This window comes from Chelonia mydas, chromosome 2, assembly GCF_015237465.2.
Source record: "Chelonia mydas isolate rCheMyd1 chromosome 2, rCheMyd1.pri.v2, whole genome shotgun sequence".
Taxonomy (NCBI): Eukaryota; Metazoa; Chordata; order Testudines; family Cheloniidae; genus Chelonia; species Chelonia mydas.
In genome coordinates this window covers 220,000,343-220,022,540 of record NC_057850.1, presented here as the reverse complement: position 1 = coordinate 220,022,540, position 22,198 = coordinate 220,000,343, and the positions used below count along the sequence as shown (strand labels likewise).

At 43.2% G+C, this 22,198-nt stretch overlaps 1 protein-coding gene across 2 annotated transcripts in view; it reads right to left on the bottom strand.

The window, feature by feature from the left end:
• STEAP4 (STEAP4 metalloreductase) overlaps window positions 1–21,955 on the bottom strand; it is a 32,476-nt gene extending 10,521 nt beyond the window's left edge. Inside the window, exon 1 of one of the 2 annotated variants that reach the window (XM_043541242.1) lies at window positions 21,827–21,955. The gene's annotated coding sequence lies outside the window, so the exon portion shown is untranslated. Of the gene's footprint in view, window positions 1–21,025; window positions 21,628–21,826 lie in introns of those variants that run through there. The other variant, XM_007066723.4, reaches the window with a different exon arrangement.
• Between the last annotated feature and the right edge of the window lie 243 nt (window positions 21,956–22,198).

The window sequence follows — 22,198 nt, the reverse complement described above, 5'->3', positions numbered from 1 at the left end:
TATTATAAACATTTTATTTAATGAAAGCTACAGCAATAAGAAACAAAGCTACAAAGTGTCTCCAGTGTTCTTTAAAATAGAATACCAAACATTTAATTTGCTGATGATTGTTTGGGGCTAAGCACTTGCCCAAATGATTCAGCAAGCAATGTTCTGACCTCTAGAGACCTTAAATATTGTTTTCTGTTTGTATGCCTCCAATTACAGGCCAAGCACTCTCAAAACTAAATGTTCCTCATGTAGGCCTTGCCATATGATTCTTGAGAACTGGAGTAGGAGAGATTACGTAACTGAATTCACCCACACCTGAAACAAAGGACAGATAACATAGTCTTTTACAACTCTTCAGGGTGACAGTAATCACACTTGGGCTGGCTATGGCATAGTATAGTAGTAATAAACTGTTTTGTAGGAGCCGAAAGTATAAGAGGTATTTATAGGCTTATAAATATTGCACTGGCTTGTGTCAGAGAGCAATGATGATTAAATGACTGTATTTCAGGGCCCATCCTGTTCCTAATGAAGTCAATGGGCATTCTGTCTTTGACTCAGTGGCGGCAGGCTCCGGTCCCAAAAACGCCTTTAAAGAAGGCTGTCTGTATGTCTTTCCTCTACAGCAGGGGTGGCCAACCTGTGGCTCCGGAGCCACATGCGGCTCTTCACGAGTTAATATGCGGCTCCTTGTATAGGCACCGACTCCGGGGCTGGAGCTACAGGCGCCAAATTTCCAATGTGCTGGGGGATGCTCACTGCTCAACCTCTGGCTCTGCCACAGGCCCTGCCCCCACTCCACCCCTTCCCGCACCCTCCCCTCAGCCTGCCGTGCCCTCGTTCCTCCGCCCTCCCCCTGCAGAGCCTCCTGCATGCCATGAAACAGCTGACTGGGAGGTGCACGGAGGGAGGGGGAGGCGCTGATGGGGGGGCTGATGACGTATTACTGTGGCTCTTTGGCAGTGTACATTGGTAAATTCTGGCTCCTTCTCAGGCTCAGGTTAGGCACCCTTGCTCTATAGCACTCTGGGCTCTTTTCTCTTTCATCCCTTTCTAGAACGCTCCGTTCCTCTTTCCTAGAGGGAAGTCTGCAAAAGATTTTTTTTTCCCTTTGCTTTACTATTTAGGGCCCTATCCAAGTAGGTGCTGACAGCCTCCTATAAGGTTCTGAGCATCTTCAGTTCCTAGTAAAGCTGAAGTTGAAGTTGCTCAGTACCTTGTAGGATTGGGTCCTTAGAGCTAATAGGCCAAAATCTGCTTGCTTCACTCTCACAACTAGTCCCATTTCATGCGGTGAGACCACTTGCATGAATAAAGTAAGGAGAATTCAGCTTTTTTTGTTAGGAAGTACTGGGTGTCAGACATAATGAAAAATGACAGTGCTTATGATTATGACCTTAGTGATTTGATGGCACACAAATACCAGAGATAAATTAGTCAGTAGTTAATGTCTTCATAAATATCATACATTGTAAAATCTTGTTTGGTAACTTTGTGTAGTTTAACATTTGTTCCTGCAAGACATAATCCAAGAATACAGCACTGTACTAAGTGATACGGAAAAAGTTGGCTTTGAAGCTACAAGCCATCTGTAACTTGCCTAGTTAAAAGAACAAATATGGAAATGAAACGAGTTGACTTCCATCTAACCCCTTTTCAGTCCTATTATTCTCCCAAGCTTTTTGGCAAAATTCAGTAAAATTTCCAGCTGTTGCTGAATTGGCCCGATTTTTTTTTCTAGACTAAGGTTTATGTAGGGGTGAAAGTAAGATAAATTACTTACCAGTACAGGGGCCTGGCTCCAGGCCCCCGGAAGGGGCGGGGCCTCAGGTGGAAGGGGTGGGGCTGAGGTCAGCCTCCCCAGCCAGCCCTTTCATGCTGCCTGGCCCATGCTGCCTGGGGCTCTGGTGATGATTTAAACGGCCCGGGGCTCTGGCCACTGCCACGATAGTGGCAGCTGAGAATCCCTGGCCCTTTTAAATCGCCAGGCCCTGGGGCAGCTGCCCCTTTTGCTCCCCTCACCCCCTGTCGGTGGCCCTGCCGGTAGGGTGCCTACCCGTCGGTGGCCCTGGGAAGGGAGGGGGAGAAGGAGCAGCGACATTAAAGCACTGCCACGGCCCGGTACCGGTGGCCACTTCTTACCGGTATGCCGTACTGGCCCGTACCGGCCTACTTTCACCTCTGGGTTTATAATTTGTAATGAATCTTCTGTGATAAGTTCACAGGGTGGTTCATCTGGGTATCTCAAAACCTCAGAAACCTACAGGCAATGCTGATTTTGTTCTGAGTTTTGGCTTTCCTGTGCACATTTGGTTCAAAATTAAAACTCAGAGTGCAACTCAATCAGTATGAATGTGTGAAAATCAAAACTGACAAGTGTCATGACCAAAAGACCTAGTGAGTTTCCCACAGCTTTAGCTGTAATCCCTACTAATATACTTTACTATATCAGCTGATGTATTTTAATACAACATCAATATCAAGGACTCTACATGAAGAATAACATCTATATCGTCTTGCGGCTCAGGGTTCAATCCCGTGAGGTGTTTGAGAACAGCTTTGGGCATATGCTTTGCTTTAAGCATGCCTTAATGGGACAATTCACATGACTAAAGTTGAGCACATAGTATCATAGAATTATAGGACTGGAAGGGACCTTGAGAGGTCATCTAGTCCAGTCTCCTGCACTCATGGCAGGACTAAGTATTATCTATACCAGTGTTTCCCAAACTTGGGACGCCGCTTGTTCAGGGAAAGCCCCTGGCAGGACGGGACGGTTTGTTTACCTGCTGCGTCCACAGGTTTGGCCGATTGCGGCTCCCACTGGCTGCGGTTCGCCGCTGCAGGCCAATGGGGGCCGCGGGAAGCGGCGTGGGCTGAGGGAGGTACCGGCTACCGCTTTCTGCAGCTCCCATTGGCCTGGAGCGGCGAACCACAGCCAGTGGGAGCCATGATCGGCTGAACCTGCGGACGCGGCAGGTAAACAAACCGGCCTGGCCCGCCAGGGGCTTTCAATGAACAAGCGGCGGAACAAGTTTCGGAAACACTGATCTAGACCATTCCTGACAGGTGTTTGCCTAACCTGCTCTTAAAAATCTCCAATGATGGAGATTCCACAACCTCCCTAGGCCATTTATTCCAGTGCTTAATGATCCTGACAGTTAGGAAGTTTTTCCTAATGTCCACCCTAAACCTCTGTTGCTGCAATTTAAGCTCATTGTCTCTTGTCCTATCCTCAGAGGTTAAGAAGAACAATTCTTCTTCCTCCTCCTTGAAGCAATCTTTTATGTACTTGAAAACCGTTATCACGTCCCCTCTCAGTCTCCTCTTTTCCAGACTAAGCAAACCCAATTTTTTCAATCTTCCCTCATAGGACATGTTTTCTCGACCTTTAATCGTGTTTGCTGCTCTTCTCTGGACTTTCTCCAATTTGTCCACATCTTTCCTGAAATGTGGTGCTCAGAACTGGACACTGTACTCCAGTTGAAGTCTAATCAGCGCGGAGTAAAGTGGAAGAATTACTTCTCATATCTTGCTTACAACACTCCTGCTAATACATCCCAGAATGATGTTCACTTTTTCCCCCAACAGTGTTACACTGTTGACTTATATTTAGCTTGTGGTCCACTATGACCCCCAGATCCCTTTCTGCAGTACTCCTTCCTAGGCAGCCATTTTCCATTTTGTATGCATGCAACTGATTGTTCCTTGCTTAAGTGCTTTCCTGGATGAGGGACGGAATGCTCACTATCTTCCAGGACCAAGCCCCAGGACTCTGGACTGGGTTCAGTTCTCACCGCTGTCACAGACTTCCTATGTGACCATGGCCGAGTCACTTAATCTCTCTGTGCCTCAATTCCCAGGCTGTCATATGGGAATAATACTTCCTTTGTCTGTCTTGTCTATTAGACTGTAAGATTTTAAAGGCAGGGTCTGTCTCGTGCTGCATGTGTGCACAGCACCTTGCACAATGTGATTCTGATCTTTGTTGTAATTAGCTAAAAAAACGAAACAAAAAACCTAAGTGCTGATGAACATGAAGTCTTACACTAGTGTTGAAGGGAATATTAATGCTGAATCTTTCAAAATAGCCATAATTAATATCCAGTTAATGACACAGGTTTCATCCTACCACTTATTCCAAAAATGTATAGAAAAAATTAAATTTTTAAATTTAACATTAAATTTAGCCTTCTTTCAAACAACTCTGGAGTTGTGTGGTTTGGATATATGCATATTTTATTACTCTTTAAATTAAAATGAGTTGCAGCCTTATGAAATAGATTCAGCAAAGTGGGAAGCGATGAAAAAAAATCACATGGAAACAGATTTAGTTACTTCCCTCTAAATGTTATTCATTAAGATATATTACAAATCTATAAATATATAAATAAATAAATAAAAATGGGCACTAAATTACAGATATTTTATTGGAGAATTCTGCTACATTGTGACCTAATGCTAAATAACGACTTTGTAGCATAAGCTATCATGCTGTTCTGGTTCTACAGCAATGATACTCCGACCTCAGTGATTCAGGAGCCAAACTGGCGATCAACATTACCTAAAAGAGCCACAGGAACGTGAAGTCATTGTTTCATTTATTCTCACAACAAAATGACTGACCAAGTATTATTATTTTATCAACTACAATGATTAACAATATAGTATAAGCATCGTGATTGGTTAATAACTTAGACTGGCTAATAATGAAATCACACAATATTTTAATATCACGTGCTGCCAAGAGCCGCAGCAGACACATTAAAGAGCCACTTGTGGCTCACGAGTCTCAGTCTGAGTATCACTGTTCTACAGTCTACATTTGATGCAAAATCATTGGATACATTTTAAAGTGATTCTCATGCTGTTAGCCAGGTCCTGATCCTCTGAGATGCTCAGTGTCTTCTGAAAGGTGGAAGCTTGTGTACTACCTACTATTTTAAAATAGTCAGCATTTCATGTCTGTTAATATTCATTTAGCAAGAAGAACACTAATATAATGAACTTGTCTCCCAATCACTGCTCTGGGAGTTGAGGAGGGAGTTGAAAACTTTGCAGGATTGTGCCCTGTATTGGGAAGCTTCACACTCTCTTATAACTATTTGTTGTATTTGTACAATGAATGTGAAGATGTAATTCACTTGTTCTAAAAACACTCCTCTTATGTTTACATGGGCTGGTGCTTTTACAGGTGTTTGAGGAATCTAATCTTTTGTTTCCTGGAATCTAGACACACATATATCCCCCTATTCCAATTCAGTCATTCAATAACTTGTCTGCTCGCCCCTCCTCTGAGAAACTTCAGAGGAAAATAATTTGTAAAACACCAGGGAAAGTAATTTAATGTGAAATATCCCTTGGTGTATTTCCTTAAAATGTTTGGGAAGGGGAAAAAAAGAGAACGAAGTTAAAGTTTCAAAATAATTGTTCAGAAAATTTCAATTACTCTCCACACCTCCCCCAAAACCAAACAAACTAGAAAATGAAAAGTAAGTGTGTGTGTGGCACAGGGAAGGTGTTCAGTTTGTTTTTTTCCTTTTCACCCTTTGTCTCCTGCACTTCCCTTTTTCAGTGGCCAAAGGGAATGAAGGGAGAGAGGGGTAAAAGAAAAGCGTGAAGAACCTCCCCAAAAATTGAAAATAGAATTTTTCCAAACAAAATCTTTTAAATTTTTAAAAAAATCTTTCTAAACCTGCAGAATGCAAGTGACTTCAATTTTTAAATTTTTTTCACTAAAAATGGTTTTCCATTTTCATCCTTTTCTAAAACTAAATCAGTTTGATTTAAACAATATTAATCAGATTCACGTAAGACAGTGAACGAAACCTATGATGTTATACAGTCCAATTCTCTGCCAATATAGGATTGTTTCCAGCATTTGAGACAGATTTTCTAACGTAGTCTGCTTCTGGTGCAAAAGGAGTGGAAACTTCCAAGTCCCTAGTGCAGAGAATCAGGGAGCCACTGCCAGTTCCCTGACATGCACAGCAGCAAATGGAATCTTTATGCATGTCTAATTCTCAGTGTTCCAAAGGAAAAGGCTTCCATCACTTTCTTGGGGAGACCAAGAACAGATGTTGTGAGAAGAAGTGATTGTAAGCCACTGCCTTTCCCTCACCCAGCGATAGCTAAAAACAAGTGGACCTGAGTCCTGTTACAGGAGAGGAAGGAGGAAAAATACAGTTGATTCCTCTTCAGGTTCTTATGGATCTTTAGCCTCTGTTTGTGAGCCTTTCTTGGAGAATTTGCCTTTTGTAATGAAACTCCAAACCAGGGTCACTTTGCATGATTTTTGGATTTGGGTTTGTAAATTTTATTTAGAGAGCCACTATATTTCTGTTCAGCCAGTAGATGGCAACATAACATAGCTTTGTTCTGTGATGTTAGTCTGGTGATGTGATGACAGTACATAATGCTTGGGAGAAAACATACAAGAATTATTTTTAGTTTTTTATTTAGGTGTTCAGATACTATAGGATGAATGCCAAAGAAATGCTTATCAATACACGACATCTGGCTTTTCTACCATAATATTTTCTTTCTTGTTTTTGGTAAAGATTGACTTCTTTGGAAAAGAATCCTTATATAAGTTCTTTAACGATTTGCTTATCTGCTTTTTGCTCTGCAGTGTTGTTGTTGGTTGCTTCCTAATATAGAGTCCTAGCCAACTGAAGATCTGGTCTGTGCGTCCACGCCCTTTCCGAAAACCAGCTTGCTCTTTTCTTACAACTACAATACCCATCTGCTGAAGTGAAGAAACAGATTGACAGAGCCAGAAGAGTACCCAGAAGTCATCTACTACAGGACAGGCCCAACAAAGAAAATAACAGAATGCCACTAGCCATCACCTTCAGCCCCCAACTAAAACCTCTCCAACGCATCATCAAGGATCTACAACCTATCCTGAAGGATGACGCATTACTCTCACAGATCTTGGGAGATATTCCAGTCCTTGCTTACAGACAACCCCCCAACCTGAAGCAAATACTCAGCAGCAACCACACACCACACAACGGAACCACTAATCCAGGAAACTATCCTTGCAACAAAGCCCATTGCCAACTGTGTCCACATATCTATTCAGGGGACACCATCATAGGGCCTAATCACATCAGCCACACTATCAGAGGCTCGTTCACCTGCACATCTACCAATGTGATATATGCCATCATGTGCCAGCAATGCCCGTCTGCCATGTACATTGGTCAAACTGGACAGTCTCTATGTAAAAGAATAAATGGACACAAATCAGACGTCAAGAATTATAACATTCAAAAACCAGTTGGAGAACACTTCAATCTCTCTGGTCACTCGATTACAGACCTAAAAGTTGCAATTCTTCAACAAAAAAACTTCAAAAACAGACTCCAACGAGAGACTACTGAATTGGAATTAATTTGCAAACTGGATACAGTTAATTTAGGCTTGAATAGAGACTGGAAGTGGATGGGTCATTACACAAAGTAAAACTATTTCCCCATGTTTATTCCCCCGCCGACCCCCCCCCATTTTTTCCTCAGACGTTCTTGTCAACTGCTGGAAATGGCCCACCTTGATTATCACTACAAAAGGTTTCCCGCAGCCCCGCTCTCCTGTTGGTAATAGCTCACCTTAAATGATCACTCTTGTTACAGTGTGTATGGTAACACCCATTGTTTCATGTTCTCTATGTATATAAATCTCCCCACTGTATTTTCCACTGAATGCATCCGATGAAGTGAAGTGTAGCTCACGAAAGCTTTATGCTCAGATAAATTTGTTAGTCTCTAAGGTGCCACAAGTACTCCTTTTCTTTTTTCTGAGAACGTTATCAACTGCCTCTGATATATGCTGGGACTATGATCTTACATAATACTTTGCTTGGCACAGATAAAAGTGTGATACCATGCCAGTTATTACAATCATTGAGTTCCTTTCTTCCTTCGTTCTTTCACTATAACCCCTTTGGTCCTCTCATCTGGCACTTTTTCCCTTTCATAGACTGATGTAAATAGAGGGGCCAGGATAGAGGCTGCTAATTTAGGATTGATCTTGAACAATTCTGCATTCAAGTTATCCTTGCCAGGAGCTTTCCTATTTTTTAAGGATTTGATGGCTTGAATGATCTCTTCCTTAGTTGCGGTGTCTGTGTTGATATCAAGATCTTCTTCTGCCTCCTGGATGTTTGCTTCCTCTTTAGGTGGCTCCCTGTTCAGCAATTCTTTGAAATGCTCTGTCTAGTGCATTTCTTGTTCTTTTTCGTTTGTTAGTAGGTGTCCTTGTTTGTTCCTGATGAGATTGTTTGTTGGTGTCTGCTGTTTGCCACTGATAAGCCGCGTCATTTTATAGACGGTTCCTTGTTCACCACAAACAGCTGCATCCTCTGTTTGTGTTGCTAGATTATCAATTTAATGCAGTTTGTCCGCTCTCACAAGGCGTTTGACCTCCCGGTGTGCCTTGCTATACTGCTCATGGTATTTGGCCTTTAGCTTCTGGGATTTTGTGTCTAAAACTTTTTTCTTCAGGGCTCATCTGGTTTCTATGGTGTTCTATGTGCTGAGTGTAGTTCACTCCTTCCTTCTCGCCTGCCTGTAGCCTAAACAGGCTTCATTGCTCTGTTTATAAATTACTGTTACTTTGTCCCACTTCTTGTTGATCTCCTCATTTGCATTTCCCTCCTCTTCATCAAGGTCTGCAAGTGCTTGAAACCTGTTCTTTAACTGCAGAACAGAGGCCTTCAGTATTTCAAGGGACTTTAGCTTGTTAATATCATAACATCTATGTCCCTTGTTTGGTGGACCCACACTTCTCAGTTTTAGCTTGATGGAGGCTGTCACAAGGTGGTGGTCGCTGCCAACATCTGCACCCCTTCTCACTTTCACATCTGTCAGTGAGTGTCGCCATTTGCCATTGATCATGATATGGTCAATCTGGTTCTTATCTCTGCCATTTGGAGAACACCATGTCACTTGTGAATTTCACAATGTTCAAATAGGGTTCCGCCGATTACTAGGTCATTCATATTACAGAAATCAACAACCCTTTCTCTGTTTTCATTCACAGTGCCACACCCATGTCTTCCAATTGCTCTGTCGTTGTTTGTGTTGTCCTTACCGACCTTGGAATTCAGGTCTCACATGGTGATAGTTAGGTCATGGTGTGGTACTCTCTCTAACTCCGCCTGTAGTGTAAGGTAGAATTTGTCCTTTACGTCTTCATCACTGTCATTTGTTGGAGCATAACACTGAATCAGGGTGATATTATTATGTTTCCCTTTCAGTCTGGCTCTCATAATTCTGCTGCTGATGGATTTCCATGCAAGCAGGGAATACTCCACTTCCTTCTTCAAAAGGATGGCAACACCCTCATGATGTTATCCATCATCCCGTCCAGAAAACAGCAAAGTTTCTCCCGAGGCTGCTGTTAATCTTCCTGATCCCATCCATCTGCTCTCGCTGACACCCAGGATGTGTAAGCTGTAGCGTCTCATCTCTGCTCTGACCTGAGCTAGCTTTCTTGCTTTGTACATTGTCCGTATGTTCCGAAAACCAAGTTTGGTTTTTCTCTTGGTGTTGAGCACTTCAGTCATCATGCCAGTGGCTTCCTTTTGGCTTTCACCACTGGCAGTCATACAGGTCATTGACTCCCAAAAGCCATCACATACATTAATGGTTAATTTCTCTGTTGCTGTTTCCGTAACATATTTTGTTTTTTACGGGACAGGGTTGTTAGCCCTGTGCCTGACCCCCAACCTGGAGGACAAGGGTGTCTGTTTTGTCTGGCCCCTCCCCCACAGACCAATCCGGCATGGTTGAACCTACCAGGAGCAAAAAGCCCCCGCCGACACAGACACTCTGGGGATCGTTAGAGCACGCAAGTTGTCCTGCCATGACAAGGCACGGACACCAGAGGACAGATGCTCCTGCTGACGTAACTGCCCCATTACGTTGACTTAACACCACCTCTGTGGGTGGTGTAGACTCAGGGTCAATGTAGTTAGGTCAACACAGTGTCACTGTGAGCGTTGCATTATTCATGCTTACTATTACTGGTCTCCAGTAGCTGTCCCACAATGCCCCATACTGATCGCTCTGGTCACCATTGTGAATTCCTCTGCCCAGGGGTCAGCTGCCCGTCCCCTTTAAAGCCCCATGAATTTTTGAAATTCCTTTTCCTGGTTGTCTGGTGAGGTGAGCACACCTAGCAGCTCTCCATTGTTGAGTGTAACCGCCTAGCTGACCATGCTGGAGGCATGCTGCAGATACACTTCTGCCTAAAGTACACAAGAGGTATGGGATCTCCTGGGCCTGTGGGGAGAAGAGGCTGTGCAGGAGCAGCTCTGATCCAGCCGTAGAAATGTGGACCTCTATGAGCAGATTGCTCGGGGGATGTGGGAGAAGGGCTACAAGAGGAACATGCAACAGTGCCATATGAAAGCCAAGGAGCTGTGGCAGGCATACCAGAAGGCAAGGAAGGTCAACAATCGATCTAGTGTGGAGTTGGAGACCTGCTGCTTTTACAAAAAGCTGCATGCAGGCCATCCTTGGTGGAGACCCCCATCCCCAAGAGCATCATGGATACTTCGGAGGAGCCCAAGTCACAGACCCCCACCGTGAACAGTGAGGGGGAGGAGGTGGACAAGGAAGGAGGAGTGTGGGGGATGGGTGACCAGTGGATCCAGCTGCACCCTACATCATTTTGTAGTGTAGACATGGCCTGAGGTTTGTCAGGGTAAATTTACAGAAAGACATAGAGGAGACATGATAAAAATGTCATATCAAACCTGCTTTCTAGATTCACCTTTGTGAACCAAATCTACCCCTTCAAATTTAAAAAGGGTTGTTTATAGTTACCTAACAGCACGGGGAAAAACTCATGACACCTTGGAACTAAGTACTCTCACTGACCGGCCAGTAATTTAGTCCGTTGTGTTGCTCCTGTGTTGACCCTCAGCAGCTAATCTCTATTAGCTTCACATGGAGTCCAGTGTTTAACTCGTGCTCTCAGTCAGATTGGTTCATCAACTGTCCCATCATTCACATCGACCTACATAAATTTCACCCCCCAAATATGTGAGGACTGTGCCCTTCCTTGCAAATCAACACCTTCACTCTGCCTCTCCTGAATGGTTCTAGCAGTTATTTCATCCAGCGTAGCTCTGGAAGAGAACAGTCTGCAGGTCCAGGGAGAGAGGGGCTCTGATTATGCCTGGCCTCTGTGTGGAGGGTACTTCCTGGCACATCTGTGTAGTGTCTGGGCACAATCAGACTCTGTCTCTTCTGCATAAACAAGTACACATTTTTGTTGAGGAATTCACCTGTCTTGGTTGGCAGTCTTTCCCCCCTCCATGCCCTACAGAGTCAGACAAAATGCCCTTGCCCTAGAAGTAAATCCTGCCTCTTCACTTCCTGGATAGATTCCTGCGTATGCTCACAACCAGAAGTAATCCCTGACTGCTCCTTGTAATGAGATGCTTGGTTTGTGTTGGAATGTCTGAGGCCTGAATAATTTTATCAAAGGGAAAAAGATAGCCATGGATATGCAAGTTAGACAAACTGTCTGACCAAATGCACTTAAACTAAATTCTCTACCAGCAACTTGATAAAGAGACTGAGTAATTTTATATGACATGTATATTGAATAGTACTGTCATTTTGAATGTATTTTTCTTTAAGTATTTTGCTGTGTGTGTTTTAATCAACTACCTTCATGCATTTTGAAGAACAACGGAATAATGCGGTTTAAAAAGCAACCTAAAATATATATGCGATACCCACAGCTAGTTTCATTTATGTAAAAAAAAATTCATTTTACTATTGTGAAATATATATGGCTTTGTCACAAATAAAAATACAATATGCTCAGTTTTTTATTAGTGCACAATTGTAAAAACAGTTCCTGCCCTCCTCATTTATATATTATATAATCTGTCTTCTAATTCATGTACAACTGGGAGACTTATATGTGACTAAACTGGATTATTATGCTATGAATTACACTGTTTCTCATATAAAACCCACACAGAAGAGAACAAAACAATGTGAGGGATCAAAGGCTTAAAAACATATTACAACCAATTATCGGCCAATTTAATTTTACGTAAATGAGGTCCTTTCCTGGGCAGTTACTTTCAGAAAAAGGTCCAGAGCTCTGAGTTTGACAAAGCTGATCAAACGAATTGTTGGAGATGATAAATCCTACTACAGACAACACACCGGTATTCTGTTTCCCACATCTGCTTTTTATTAGGAGAACACTAAAGCTGTCTGGAGGTTCTTCAAATATATGAAGTATAGGCCTTAATAGGTGTGCTTAATGTTGTCTAAATCATAACACAGTACTGAGAAAGCTGCAAATCTCACTGCCTCAGACTGTTCCCATAAATACACAAGACCCAGCTAAAAGCCAAGTTATTTCCTGTGCACTTTCAGAGTTGTCAAACTGTTCAGAGTTTTAAAAGTATCAAGCACTAATTTAATTCAGTGAGCTGCACACAGAATAGAAAATGATTCCGCCAGAAGTCTGAGGCCTAGTTAAAGCACAGGACTGAGAGTTGGGAGATCTATTACAACTAGACCAATGACTTGCTCTGGGATCTTGGCTAAGTCACCTAAACCCACATTTTCAAATCCCCTTTGCACCAGATAACAATTACTCTGGGAGTTCCTGCTTGCTCCCTCAATGTGGGGCTATGCCAATAGGGCAACCTGTGCTTAATATTCAGTAATATTATAATTATGGGTATCCTAAAAGTGCCTAAGGTGTACATATAGCTCTATATATGTGTATAATATTCTCTACTTGTCAAAAGACAGGTTAGTGAGAGCAAGTGAGCAAACGTGTTTGAATTATGATCCTCGTATATTATTTTGGTCTCTACAGAGACTTGAACTGTGAGGTGGTAGAATATTTGGAAAGTCCATCAGTAGGACACTGCTAGACATATCCATGAACTAGCTAGCTGGCTGTGCTCTTGCATCCAGATAACTACTCACACAGCTGGTTCAAAACCAGTCACTTTGAACAATACACAGAAAACAACCCACTCAGCTATGGAAACATACTATGGGCTTGATTCTCTTCGCACCTACATGAGGATAAATGTTGACTTCAGTGAAGTTACTCTTGCTTCTGTGCTGGTGCAATTGAGAGGAAAATCAGGCCCATTCCGCTTTGCTATCTACTGCTTCTGGAATGCAGATGAATAGACTACATTAAACTGCAGGCTACCTACTGTTGTGGAAAGGCTTCAGTGTGGTTTCTTGGCTCTCCATCACAAAATATAAAGTTGCAGGGTGGGAGAAAGAGGGAGAACAAGTTGGAATTATTAAAAGAGAAATAGCTCAAGCAAGAGTTTTGCCTGCCAAAACAAACAGAACACGTGATCAGGATCAAAGACACATTGGATATGATCCAGAACTGATTTTACAGTACATTCATTTTATCTGCATTCTTGCTTGCACAATGCTGTGGACTGCCATATTTTGATAAAATACTATTTTTAAGAAAGAAATAATCCTTTCTTTCCCTCTTGCTTATTTTCTATGTCCTTGACAGAGTCTTGAAGAACTCATCCAGTTTCTCTCTCATTAGAGCCTGCATCACAGTCACATTGCACCCACAAAACATGTGCTTAGATTCAGGGTACTTTGGATTCAAGGTAAATTGAGGGGCAAAGACCCAGTTCTGCTGTAACTTTTGTAAGAAGTGAGCACTATATTGAAAATATTACCAAGGCTGTTCTGAAACTGATCATTCCTCTTTCCAGAGTCTTAAGGAAGGACTGGTTCTAGCACTTACATGTAAATCTGGCCAGATTAATAACAAAGTAAACTTGAAATGTTGTCACCCAATATAATATTTGAACTGAGGTCTGCGGCACCATCTAGCCATCTCCTCCTAACCAAGACAACTGAGATCCTCTGGGCTGTCCCTGTTTTCCATCCATTTGAAGGTTCTGTTTTGAATGGACTAAGAGCAGCACCTTCTCAATTCAGCATTCCCTCCTATGATCCCCTTTCCCTGTTTATGTCCACCAGAGTCCTTCTGTAGTTTTCAAAGCTTGATATGAAGCCTCCGTATGCAGCTCTGTTCAGCTTTGCCCATTTTGGCCTCCGTTTATCACCTTTTCCTTTCTGGATTTCTTTTTCTGCTGTTTGTCAGATTGGCTCGTTTTTCTCTTTTTCTTACCCCGCCCGAGCTGCTGGCTTACATTCTTTCTAACTTATTGTTGCAACTGGTGTACAGTGTCCCAGATGCCTTGTGATGGGTGGCGCTCCTGAGTAAGTACAAGTTATACTTGTGATACTTGCAAACAGAAGAGTTGGGGAAATAACTGCCGATGAAGAAAAGCCCCAAGCAGTGGCTAGCAGTCAGCCTTGCAAGTAGTTGCTGAAAAGCTTGCGTGAACAAATGCTGCTATAACTATGAAATCAAAAAGTGATAAGATGTTTTATATATCCCCTGGCCTTGCAGCAATTTTATGTGCCCACATAGTAACATCATTCTTGACAATCCATTTTGGTATGTACACACACAGCTTACCTAACAACCGTGATTGTATCAGTGCATTTTGGGACACCTTGTAAACCATGTTTTCCAGGTAGTATTGCTGAAAGCAGGGATTTTGGAATCATTTACAAATGTGAGGCACCTCACAAAGGGACAAAGTGAGGAAGACAGTTTGAACCAGCTGCAATGCTTCTGGCTTATTATCCCTGCTGGGGAGAATCTTTAGAGAATGCACTGGTCCAACAGACCTGACTAAAGATCTGTCAACAGATGTTGCAATCAGATCATACTATAAGAGTCATTTCTTGTAAAGTTCCCTGGACAGTGCAGACTGTAACTTTTTGGTATTTCTTAAGGTAATGCATATTTACAACACCTTTTAACCTAATGTAGGCAGTGCCCATAAAGGAATTATGTAATAATTCTTGATTGCGTAATATGAACATAAATTTAATGCTAATTTTAAGGAATGTGGAATATTTTGTTACAGAAATGAAATGTTTAACAAACTAACCTGTAAAGATTTCTGCTACCAGTGTGATAGTATGACTGTACTCCCTGGATGTGTCTGAAGAGCTCATAGTGTCAGCACAAAGGTGGCTAGTGTAAGCCATTTTTACCTTCCCTGAGTTCCTGGGTGTCAGGCCACAGCTAGTCTGTTTACCTGCTAGCTTAATCCCCAGGCAATTTAAGAGCACAGTCACCTGACTGGTTAAACAGCACAACTGGCTGAGGGGATCAGCAGATATGTTCTTAAAACCAGCAGCAGGGCACTGGTTGCTCAAAGCGTTTGCCTGTGGATGCGTTAATTTCTGCTCCTGCCTTTTCCCAGCCCTGCTCCTGTGTTCCCCGATTCCAGGTAACCCGGTTCTGACCTTTGCCTTGGATTTCTGGCTCTGACTCTACCTTGACCCTTGGCTTTGGCATCTGGTTTCTGACTCTGGTGCTGATCCTTGCTTCTGTTTCCCTGCTCTGGATGTCTGCTCCAATCATTAAGCATGAGTCCGGCTCTGACAACTAGGCAGGACTGCCCATATCCAGGTTTCTAACACTGTGTACTGGTCTGGTCATCTGAAGACTGCTCTAAATTATGGCAGTTGCCAATGGCTCTGAGGGGTCAATGCTGCAGGGAAATCTTGGTCACACTCATTTCCCAGCCCTTTACATTTCTACGCAGGCTCAATGCCCTTTGGCTTCTCCTTCAGTTATTGACCATGCTAGTTTTCAGACTACTTTGCACTGGAGGCACAACACAAAGTGGAGTGGATAATCTGGGCCTCTTAATCTGTATGTCTGAAATTGCAGAACTCCTGAATTACTTTGGAATTTAGGAAGTGGCAGGGTTAAATCAATTCTTATTTGAAATTCTTGACATTTTCCCTGAATATATTTTCTAAAACAGAACAGCAACACTTGCAAATATTTTGCATGTATAGAAAAACTATTTAAAATGTGCAATTTCCAAAAATAGTGTAATATACTCAAGAAGAGAAATGAATAATAATAAATACTTTTGGACCTCTCACAGCCCAAACCATGCCATTTATATAAATATGGCAGCAATTATAATACACTGGATCCAATGAGATCACCTGCTAAAAACTGATTGATAAATGGTGTAAACAGTTCCCTATGTATTTTATTACAATCTATCTTCTTCTGTCCATTAGTGATGTCAACACTCTGAACAAGTTCCTTAGAGGTCTGGCTTTATGACACTACACATTGGAGGGGTTGTCTGTTGGACATGCTGGACAGCAAAACAGTTGCAGGCATCACTGGAACTAGGATATTCTGAAGGTGGTGTCCCACAATATAGGAACAAGAAGAGCTGAAGACAGGGCTATTCATACCTGGTTGGTAATTAAGCAGTAACATAATGTCAACAACATGTTTATGACAACAACTCAGTTCTTTACTTCCTCCTGCGTCTCCTTGTTAAAACAGCAGCAGAGGATGACCCAGTTCTGTGTCTAGGTGGACAGTCCCAAAGCAATGTGGCACACTGTTTTCTACCTCCTGGCAGCTGGACTAAGCTCAGTTCTGCTCTGATTTACACCCAAAGGATCTCAATTGACTTCAGGGAGGCTAAACAGTTTGGGCAGAATTTGGGTCAATGCCTTGGAATTGCTCTCAGACCTTGACTGCTCAGATGTTTAGGGGACAATTCTCCTAAAATACACACAGCAAATCTAAATTCTGATATTCTCTTTTCCCACTAACATTAATGGAAGGTCTGTTCCAGCAGACCCACCAGCATATCAGTCAGTACTTCCATCACTTAAATCCGAAAAGAGAATTTAGCTCTTAAATACCATTGTTAGATACTGTAGTCAGGTCTCTGACACAACAGTGTAAAGCACTACCATTCGAGCTGTTTTATTAAGAGAAATGCCCCAATCAAGTGTCATTTTGATTAATAAAATGCAGATTGAGAACAGTGTTTAGAAAAAGAATAATCTCTTAAAATATGCCATTGTTTAATGTAAAACAAAAGTATTCTGATCTAAATTTCCTATCAAAATAACAACCAATTACTTCCTGCAGCACGGCTTGTGAGTTTTTTTCTTCTTAATCTGTTGTGAATCAGAAGGACTGGAGGTATCAGAAAGAAATCTTTTTGTTCTTACTCCTTTCCTGACCAAATAAGGTCAGTCACAAAGGTGTCTGTGCACATAAACCAAGGCTTTCCAGCCACCCTGTCATTCTCTAATATCATTCGTTGTTTCTTCATTACAACTGTACTCATAGCCCCTAAAGCCCCCTGTTAGCGAGGTTTAAACTAACTTCAACCTTCTAAGACCAAAAGCATCACCTCTGCCACAATCTCACACATTTCAGGTGGAAAGAAATAAGTGGAATTAAACCAGGGATGAGCCTGACTCAGAGACCACGAGTTACTTAAATTAGATAATAGAAACTACGGTGGCTTCCCTCTGAAGACTGCTGCTGCCCAGTAATGGTGCTAAGGCAATAGAGATTTACAGAAATACCATGTTTCCTTTTTCCATGCACTTTAGAACATGATACATAAGACATAATGCTGATTTGGGTTTGTTCTGCTTTTAGCATTTTGGTGGCAGCTCTAAGCCCTGCAGGAGTTCTGGAGGTACAGTACTCTGAAAGTTAGGTCTCCTCTCCATAGTAACATAATGAATGACTAGCCAACCTCATGGAGTGATATCAGGTGCAATACCCTTATTATTCCAATTCACCCTCATTTGCAATGCAAAGTAAAAAACAGTACTGTGTGAATGGGAATTTTGTGTGTAAAATGACTGAAGGTTCAGACACTTTATTATGGCAGGTGTGGATAAATGGATAGTGAGTCTCCCATGCAGGAACTGATCTTAAGCTGTTCCTTACATGCCCTCTACCACAAAACAGATTTTCAAGCCTAGCTACAACTAGGGTGCGTGTATGTGTGTGATTTAAAATCCAGTGTTATAGTTAATTTTGAGATGGATTTTGTTGCATAAAGACCCCTGGCCTCACTTGAGAGCAGGATTTTTCTGTGTGTTTACAGAATACAGCTTGAAATTTTTTGGCTGAAACTTTTCCTGTTGAAAAATGAGGTTTCATTGAAAACAATGTGTTTCTGTAGGAAAATATCACTTTTGATTTTTTTTCTTCTATTTTTGATGGAGAAATTTTGAAATGACATTTCAGATTGAAATTTTGTTTTAGTTTTGAAAGATGAAAAGAATTTGAAAGTTTTGCCCCCCATCTCCATTGCCCCTCCTTTTTAGTGACTGAGTACAATAATACAAATAATGTCTAAGGCTGCCCTTTGTAGCGGGATGGTCACCCTGCTCTGGCCCTGAAGGGGGCCCTGGAGAGGGCTGCGGCTGGGAAAAGCTGAGTGAGTAGCTGACCACAGCTGTGGCCAGCTCAGTCAGGGCCCAGCTGGCCCTTATAAGAGGGCTGGGGGCTAGGCGCTGAAGGAGTCTCATTCTAACCCTGAAGTAGGAAGGACGAGCTGCCTAGGAACAAGGTACCTAGCGCAGCGTCTCTTTAGCTCTGGAGAGAGAAGGAGCTGGCTGCCTGGGAGAGAAGGGTACCTGAGGCAGAGCAGTGCTGGGGAATAGGGCAAGGGAGCTGGGGAGCTCCAGCCTGGTAAACCCCCAGGCTGCTGGCCTTGTTAAAGGCCCAAAAAGGTACTGGGGCTACAGAGGGGCAGCCCGGGGATAGGCAAAGGCAGCAGGTCCTAACCCCTTGCCAACGATGAGTGGCCATTACACTGCAGTCTGCCCCAATGAGCAGGGGTTAGATGATGACTGGCAGTAGCCACTGAGGCAAGGTGGGTTTAGAGGGTTGGGGGTTCCCCAGGGTGGGGAGACCCAGAGTGTGGGGGTAGTGCTGGGGCAGCACTCCAGGATAAAGGTCACTGGGGTCTGTGATGGACACCGGGGCTAGTGGCAAGCGAGACACTGGCCTACAGAGGGTGCTCTGGGCTGGAAGAGCTAATTCTCAGGATGACCAGCAGGAGGTGCTGCACGGGTGAGTTGTCACATCGCTACACCCTCCCATATGTTTTCATTTTCCCCCTTTTCCTTCTTTCCTCCCCCACCCCACCTAACTTTTCAGAGCTTCTCCAACTTGGTAACTTTTGCAAAGTTTGAATTTCACTTTTCTGTTTGACAGTTGGTAACTTTTTTCCAAAGTTGGAGAAGTTTTGAAAAGTTAGATTGGAAAAAGGGAGTGTGGGTGGGAGCAGGGTAGGATGGTTCCTGGACATTGTTTGTTTTTTATTGCATTCAGTGACAAACAAGAATAAAGGAAGACAAAGTGTGTATGAGGAGGGATACCCTAAAATGGGAAAAAGCTAGTTTTCAAAAATAAAAATGAAATTAAAACTTGATTTCAAATTGAAATCATGTCATCCAGAAAATTTCTTGAAAATCAAATGAAAAAATTCACATGAAATGTTTTTTCTACCATTTCTGTTAGTGAGTATGTTTTAGAGCTGCTCTCGCCTTCCATTTTGTCCTAAGACAATCTCAAAATTAACTAAGAAAAGGGATTTGGATAAAAAAAAAAGAGTAGGCTGAGCATGTACAGATCTACGATATCATCCTTTAAAGTACTCTGTAATGCTCCTGTGTATCACTAAGTGAGCTACTTTAGCCAACTACGTGTCTTCTGTGTTCTAAGAAGGGAAGTAATTGGAACATTCTGTCTGGTCCACTGCTATACAAACACGTTAAGTACTTTTCACCCTGGAAGAAGAAAGTACTAGTAAACTTGATTTCACATAGACTATTGAAATATTTTGGTGCGGTAAGAGTACTTTTTTTTTTTTTTTTTTAGTTATTACAATTGCATACAATTCTGAATCATTACTACCAACAAATCTGGGAACTTTGGAAAAGTCATATCTCAAAAAAATAAATTAACAAATTACAGCCTCAACGGAATGCATTGTTTTATAAAAGAACAAGAATCTGAAAAAAATCTGCTGTACTTTGAGTGACATTTTATATGATTGCACGTTTACAGGGAATATGAAATTTTTCATATATCAAAGATAAGAATAGTTCTGACAGCCTCAAGTGGTCTCTGAATTAACAGTCTGGTACAAGTCATTGTTAAGGAAAAATCCTTTTCCTTCTGCAACAATGGAGACATTTGCTTATCAACCTATAAAATATACATTTTAAACACTAATACATTATTGGAACACTGATTTCTGAGCATAGAAACGATGAAGTCCATAGCTGAATCTGCACAAGGAAAAAGAAATCTGCAGTACCTAGCTATCCTTTCAACAACTGATGAGTTATAAGTACAGGATCAGGAAAATCAAATACCATGGGAATGTCACCTTAGAGACTAACCAATTTATTTGAGCATAAGCTTTCGTGAGTAGCTCACGAAAGCTTATGCTCAAATAAATTGGTTAGTCTCTAAGGTGCCACAAGTACGCCTTTTCTTTTTGTGAATACAGACTAACATGGCTGTTACTCTGAAACATGGGAATGTCGTTGCTTTGATTGCTAAAATCCAAAACAAAATTTCTGGTATTGTAGTTACAAAGAAACTCTGCTTTTTCAGTCTAGTCAGTACTTTTTTAACAAAAGCAGTATTTCTGGGTGCTTTGCTTACTTCCTTTAAATATGACGAATAATTTAAAAGGCTGAATAAACGGGGGATCAGATTTTGTGTTTTTAAAAAACTATGAACTCTATAACAGACTGAGCTGATTTCCTGTCCACCATTAATTTTTATCTTACAAAAAGAAGTCCCAACAAATCTCTGGTGCTGCCCCTGTCCATCACCTCTTCGCGAGGAACATTTTTTGTGAAAGGTGATTAAGAAAGAGCCAGGAAGCAAGCCATCCCTATGTATGTCACGGGGGGAAGTCAGGGCAAGCTCATTCGGGACACTTTAGAAGTTTGAGTTCATGGCCATCTGAGTAGTGCAGACTTGGCAAAAATATAACTTGCCTCGGCTCAGAGAGAAAGGGCAGGGAGCAATTTGGCGAGCAGTCCCCCTCCGCTGGAGCTGCGGGAGGCGAGGGACACCTGAGAAACTTACTTACCTCCCCCGCCCGCGACTCTCGGTGAGGGATGATACCTGCGGCAGGCAAACCAGCGCCTCCCCAGCCTGGATCGCGTCGCTGCGGAGCCGCGTCTCGCAGCTTGGAGCGGAGTGGAAGCATTTATCAAGCAGCGGGGATTGGCGGTGGGGGAGGAAGAGATTTTGCAAGTCTGTCCACTGTGCAGTGAGAATTTCCCGGCAGCGCCCCCGGGAAAGCCCCGCGGCTGTGCAGGGCGAGAGGGGTCATGCTGGCACCGCCACACGCCTGGCGCCCGGCCAGGTCTGGCGGGGCAGCGGAGTGCGGCTGCTGCACGAGCCGGGCCTGGCTGCGGACACAGCGCTGCAGGAGCCCCTGGGCCTTCCGGCCCCTGCGGCGGGGCCCTGCGCACGGGGCTGGCTCTGGGACCAGGCCGGGGGGGGGGGGGCAGCGCGTTGCTCTGGCTGATCGCGGCCGCCCGCCCGCGCTGGGGCAGGAGAGCGGCCCTGAAACTGGCCTAACTGGTGCCAAGGCGCGGCGGGGCTGGGCTCTGCCTGGGTCCTGAACAGGGCAAGTGACTTGGCGGCTTCAAAACGGCCTGAGCCCTGCCCCTCCCGCCCCAGCGCCAGGCACAGCCCCGGTGGGAACCTGAGCCTTTAAAAGTAGGGGTGGGCCCCCTGGGATGGGGCCTTGCATCCTCCCCAGACTCAGGGGAGCTACTCTCAGTTCCAGCCCTTCAGTGGCAGGATCTGCAGGTGTCTATGGCCCACCCTGGCTGGAAGGCAGCAACAGTCACCTGTTAAGCACCTTGCTGGGAAGCCTCACCATGGAGCCAGGAGGGTGCGGGAAGATAACCGCTAGTCGACTGGATTTGAGCAACAGGTTGTTTTCTGGGGGGCTTTAGCCCATAATTTCCCCCATGTAGGGGCCAAGCCTTCCAGATCTTCTCTGTAGCTGCCCCTGTGCTTTCTGGCAAGGCATTATATCAGAATAGAGGCTTTGGTTTGTGAACATATACCAGTGATTTCTATATTGTTGGAATTTCCCAGTTATTACTATATGCAAGCTCCAGAAAGTTGGCTGGCTTTGGTCTGTTTCTTGCCCAATGATTTATTTGTAAAACTCCTAGATGGGAACTGTCCAGAGTGGCTGTGTTACGCAAATGTCCTGAAGCTGCAGATCCAAGAAAACAACATT